The sequence below is a fragment of the Taudactylus pleione genome, unplaced genomic scaffold, assembly GCF_031769625.1.
Source record: "Taudactylus pleione unplaced genomic scaffold, aTauple2 ptg000039l, whole genome shotgun sequence".
NCBI lineage: Eukaryota > Metazoa > Chordata > Amphibia > Anura > Myobatrachidae > Taudactylus > Taudactylus pleione.
In genome coordinates this window covers 6,628,925-6,634,924 of record NW_028284441.1, presented here as the reverse complement: position 1 = coordinate 6,634,924, position 6,000 = coordinate 6,628,925, and the positions used below count along the sequence as shown (strand labels likewise).

Below are 6,000 nucleotides of genomic sequence, written 5' to 3'. Positions count from 1 at the left end.
AAAAAATATTTCTGGGTAGATCTGCAGTATACACATGTGACATATATAAATACACAGGTCTACCTAATAACCTGTCAGCACCTGTTTAGAATTCACTGTACACATATCTCAAGGCTATAGGTGCAACAGTGTAGGAAAAGTAACAATTTGGTCTTAACACATAATTTAACATACAGTACATATGATGCAAATGTAATATATGGGTTAAAAGAACGAACCCACTTTTGGTAGAGGATAAAGAGATGACAATAACTATTCATTATTTATAACTATATATAAGAAAGACTTCTGCAAACCAAACATCAAATAGGAGCATAAAAATCTCCACCCTGGGAGTCTGCAGAAGGACAGGCCAATCAGAAAGAGTCCAGAGCCAGATTGATAGCTGCGGCAACCAGTCACAATGCCGATCTGGCCCAGCTAGACGGTTGGCCGAAGCCAGTGTCGGTAAGATAGGGGGCGGGCATTGCTGCTGCTGGGTCTCGCTGCAGGGGCTGAGAGCTGTGTGCTGTGTGCAGTGTGTTGGGCTGAGCTGAGCTGGCGGTGGGGGAGGCAAAGACATACTGTAGGGTGCTGGCTGGATCTGGACACCTAGGACAAGCTGCACAGGAAGGATAAACTTTTTGTAAGTTACACTCGCATTATTTTATATTTTTCACATTGTGTGTGCGTATATTATGTGTGTGTGTATATATATATATACAGTATATATGTATATCTATCTATCTATCTATCTATCTATCTATCTATCTATCTATCTATCTATCTATATATATCCCTATAGGAGGGCTGTGTTTGCCTAGTCATCAACAGCTCCATCCTGTGGGTTGCTCCCTCTGCCCACTTTTGCACTTGGCATTGACCCTGCAGCTTTGGTGAACCAGTATTGCTAGATGTCCACCGTACTTGCAGTTATTTCATACCTTTAATATCTTTATGACGATAGAGAGTGGATTGAAAGTATTAGCTTCAATTCAGGGAGTCAGGGTGTGGACCTTACAATCACATTGTCTTTACATCAGAATAAAGTCTTATGTTCCATATACTGCAGCATGTATGTATCTCTTGCTGACTGGGGACCTATTGTAAGTTTGTTTATTGTGCAATAGTAACTATAAGCTCATATTAAATGTTGGGAAGTTTTACTAAAGCTTCTTTGTCTCCCTGGCTCTGATCTGGAGCCCACATGATATTTCTTTACATGTTCCTGGTGTTTGTCAAAACTTTGGAGTTGACGATTAATAATTCCCAAATGTCCTGTTGCCGACAGCAGCAGCAGTAAAGCAGTTTGAACACACACATAGCTTATGTATAAATGTGTGTATCAGCATTTTAACTAACCCTGTCCTTGAATGAGGTTTTACTCACTAGGTTTACTATGACTTGCACAGAATGGCTAATTGGATGCTCTAGTAACCAGCATAGGATGCAGGTTCCTTCTGTTCTAGCTTGTCTTATGATTTATCTCTGAAGGGAATATGTGCAGGGTGAGGACATTACTGCAGAGAATCATGTCTAACTCTTATATGACAAATAATCTATTGGCTGTGAAGACCCTACACCAACGATGGACAACCCATTATACTTCAAGGGCCCTCTTACATCCTAAAGGGCTGCACATATCCAGTAATTCTAAATAAAAAGAAACAAAGATTTGACACACCCTTGGCACTCGTTCCCAAAATGCACCAACATGCCCCTCGCTTGCTCCAAAATTCCACCACAAACCACTCAGACCTGCCACTTTTTAATAAAATAGTCCCGCATGCCCTGAGACCACCCTTTACACAAAATGTCACCACTTGAAACCAGACTCGCCCTCCCATGCCACTCCCATATGCTGCTCCAACCTCCCAACATATCTTAAAACGCCTGCACAGCCAGATCCGGAGGAGGAGGGCACGTGTTGCACAATACACCACACTCCCCACTCCTTCCCTGATTGGTTGTGCTGCACGACCTACCTGGTGCATGAAGAGGAGAATGCATGATGCGCAGTAGGGCTGCTCCTGTTTAGTCCTCTTCTCTGCTTTATACCAAAGCAGAGAATGAGTCTGGATGGGGCTCAGAGCCTGGTGAATGCTCGCGGGTCCACCTGTTGCCCACCACAGCCCTCTTAAACCCTATAAATGCATGCTCCCACAATTTTTATTTTGCTTCCTTAATGGAATAAACCATTCTTCTACTGTTCATGGCTTTTAAAAGAGGAAAAGAAAATTAAGGGCTAGTGTGAAAGTTCATTTGTTCGTCCGTATGCTCTTCAATGTTAGATTTATGATACTTTCTACAGCTACAGAAATAAATACTTTCACTCTGTAAATCATTCACTTGACTAAAATCAATAAGGTTTGCAAATAGGATGAACAATTTTCTGGCTTGTTTCAGCTGATTCTCCTTTTCATATGGAGGCGCTCCACAGTACAATATAAAAGACATGTGACCATTGGTTGACCCCAAACACATTTTGAAAATCCACTTGGGTGTACAACAAGAACCAGTTTCTGAAGAACTGCTCTAGATTGTGGGCCTGATTCAGAGGCGCAAGCAGTCGCGGCTGCGTCATTTACTACAGCTGTGTCTTTATGATGATGCCGCCAATAATCTCCCTATGGAGACGCCTGCTGCGCTAATCCGTCTCTGTGCGTCTTTAGTTGCACCATTGAAGCTTGCACCAGCACTATGCCAGTTGCAATTTCTCAGTCTGAACATGGCGTCTGTGCTACTGCGTCCCCAGATGCAGTTGCTGTCAGCGGCACGCCACACGTCTGCCTGACCACCCGCCTGTTAAGTACCAGGAATGCTCAATGAAATCCAGGGCTGTTGCACCCAAATTTACCCTGTGTCTCCCGGTAGTTACCATCGGGATACGTAGGGCTCAGACGCATGCTCCAACAACATAAAACATTGCCGCTTTTCGTGCAACATCAGCACTTTATTTTTTTCTATTGTTGAAATTTAGAAATTAAAATCTGTTAAACTGCTATGGACAAAACAAGCGTCTCTTTACCCCCTCCCATTTCCCGCTCGTTTTTTAACCGTTTTTGTAAATTGCCCATACTTGTATGATGCAGCTGTTTATTCTTTAACCACCTTTGCCAACTTGCAAGACATACTTGTTTTAAAAATAAACAATCTGAGCAAAGAATTTATATTACCTTGTTAGTTCTTTCTCTTAGAATATTCAGAATATTCTTCCTGGTACTGACATTCCACTGATGGCATCATGGCGGCTCCCTGTCACAAAAACCTAAGTTTATGGGTCTTGTAGAAGTTAGTTTAAATTGCTTATCTTACTACTTTTGTTTTATAAGGTTTTAAAATGTGCCATAATCTTTTTCTTGTGGTTAAACTGTAACTGTAGTCTTTGCTTCATTCATATACATAGTATGTTTTAAATTGAAGTTACAGTAAGCATCATAGGGCTTCGTAATTTGGTTCTAGTTATAACCAATGTTTCAGATCAACCTATATTGCGAATTTTTGCTACTGCACCTGGCTCTCAAGTCGCATTGTGCTTGCTCCCTGATTGTGTCCATACGCAGTTCTAATTTCATGCGCGCACAGGGAGTAGTATAGTGGCAATGTAGAGTGCTTTCCTGGGGAATGACCCGGAGGTGTCTTAGCGCACGCACGGAGATGGTCAGTATTCTGGATGTGTTATGGGAATGTTGTGTGCGTTCCGGCGAAGGTTGTTACACACTAACGTAGGAGGCCATACACAGGAGAAACTGCATCTGCCGTAGGACTGATGCAAGTGCCACTTGTACAGCTGATGGTGGCGCCCGTGTTAGGACGCTGAAAGTGGGCAACTCAGTCCTTGCACATTTGGACGCACAGATGAACACAAGTTAAAGACTTGGTAGCGGCGTTTGCATAAAGTCGCAGACGAACGACCGCCACTAGATACAAGTGCAGGCGCTTCTGTGTCCACCTCTGAATCTGGCCCTAGATTTCAGCACTCTGGAGAAGTACATGAGCACTTCAGGGGTTAGATATTCATTAACAATTCCCCCCCCCCTTCCACCTCTCCCCTTGACCCTATCCCCTCCCGCTTCCTCCTCCACTACCTCTCTTCTTCTGCCTGCTCCCATCTTGCCCACCTCCTTAATCTCTCCATCTCTTCTGGCACTGTTCCTTCTGCATTTAAGCATGCCCTTGTCTCCCCCATTCTTTAAAAACCTAACCTTGATTCTAACATTCTCTCTAACTACCGACCAATCTCTCTCCTCCCTTTTGCCTCCAAACTCCTTGATTGCATTGTCTACAACCGCCTCAGCACATTTTCTTTCCTCCCACTACCTCCTTGACCCTTCTCAGTCTGGCTTCTGTTCGCTCCACTCCACTGAAACTGCCCTCACAAAGGTCAGCAATGACCTCCTTGCTGCCAAATCTAAGGGCCACTACTCCCTGCTCATTCTTCTTGACCTATCTGCTGCTTTTTACACTGTGGACCGCCCTCTACTGCTGCATATCCTTCACTCCCTTGGTCTACGTGACACTGCTCTCTCCTGGCTGTCCTCTTACTTCTCTGACCGCTCCTTCTCTGTTTCCTCTCACGACAACTCCTCCCCACCACAGCCTCTTACAGTAGGTGTTCCCCAAGGTTCTGTTCTTGGACCTATCCTATTCTCACTATACGTCCTCTCTAGGTAAACTCATCCGCTCTTTTGACCTTCATTATCATCTCTATGCTGATGATACTCAGATCTACCTTTCCTCACCTGATCTTTCCCCCTCTCTACTGATTCGTATCTCTGTCTCTCTGCTCTCTCTTCCTGGATGTCCCAGCGATTTCTCAAACTTAATATGTCAAAAGCTGGCCACACACTAGACCAACTTACATCCAACCATCCAACTAGTTGATTGGTTGGAATGAAAATCTGGTAAGGTATGAAAGCAAATGACAATCAGCAATTTGCTCCCAAACGCCGGAAAATGGGCAAAAACTTTTGTTTGAACAAATTGTTTAGATCAAACATTTCACAATTTTGTCTGACGACCATTTTCATCTGTTTTCTGGCATTTAGGAGCAAATTGCTGATCATCAGTTACTCCCATACATTACCAGATTTTCATTCCCACCAATCAACTAGTTGTACGGTTGGATGAAAGTTGGTCTAGTGTGTGGCCAGCTTTAGACTGAGCTGATCGTCTTCCCACCCTCCCACATAACATCATGTCCCACTATTTCTTTATCAGTAGATAGCATAATTATCTCATCTAGTCCCAAAGTGCATTGTCTGAGTCATCCTAGACTCTTCCATCTCCTTCAAACCACATATTCAGAACCTCTCGCTGTCCCGTTGTTTCCATCTCAAGAATATTTCCAAGATCAGAACCTTCCTCACCCAGGATGCCACCAAAACCCTCATACATTCACTGGTCATCTCCAGATTGGACTACTGTAACCTCCTCCTATCTGGCCTCCCCAAATCACGTCTCTATTCTCTCCAGTCTGTGCGCAATGCTGCTTCTCTGCTCATCTTCCTCTCCAAATGCTCTACATCTGCCTCCCCTCTCTTAAAAGCCCTCCACTGGCTCCCCTTCCCTTTCAGAACCCAATTCAAGGTTCTCACACTCGCTTACAAATCCCTCACCCATTCCTCTCCCATTTACTTCTCTGATCTCCTCTCTCCTCACTCTTCTGTCTGCCCTCTTCTTTCACTTAATACACGCCGCCTTTCATGCCAATTGATTACTTCCTCCCACTCCCGCCTCCAAGATTTTGCCCGCGCTGCTCCCCATCTTTGGAACTCCCTCCCTCTCCCCATCAGACTCTGCACCTCTCTACAATCTTTCAAACAAGCACTTAAGACCCACTACTTCATTAAAGCCTTTCAGCTCTCATCCTAACTTGCTGCTACATCTTCCTTCCTCCCCGCCTACCCCATCTGTGTCACTCCTGTTCATCTGCCCCTCCCTTAAAGAATGTAAGCTCTTTCGAGCAGGGCCCTCTACCCTCTTGTGCTTCTCTCTACTGTAATTTAATTTAACTTACTC

The 6,000-nt window shown here is 44.2% G+C and overlaps 1 protein-coding gene across 1 annotated transcript in view; it reads left to right on the top strand.

Moving 5' to 3' along the window:
* Positions 1 to 470: 470 nt before the first annotated feature.
* The window catches only part of PLS3 (plastin 3), a 103,947-nt gene continuing 98,417 nt past the window's right edge, over positions 471 to 6,000 (top strand). Inside the window, exon 1 of the mRNA XM_088453005.1 lies at positions 471 to 625. The gene's annotated coding sequence lies outside the window, so the exon portion shown is untranslated. The remainder of the gene's footprint in view (positions 626 to 6,000) is intronic.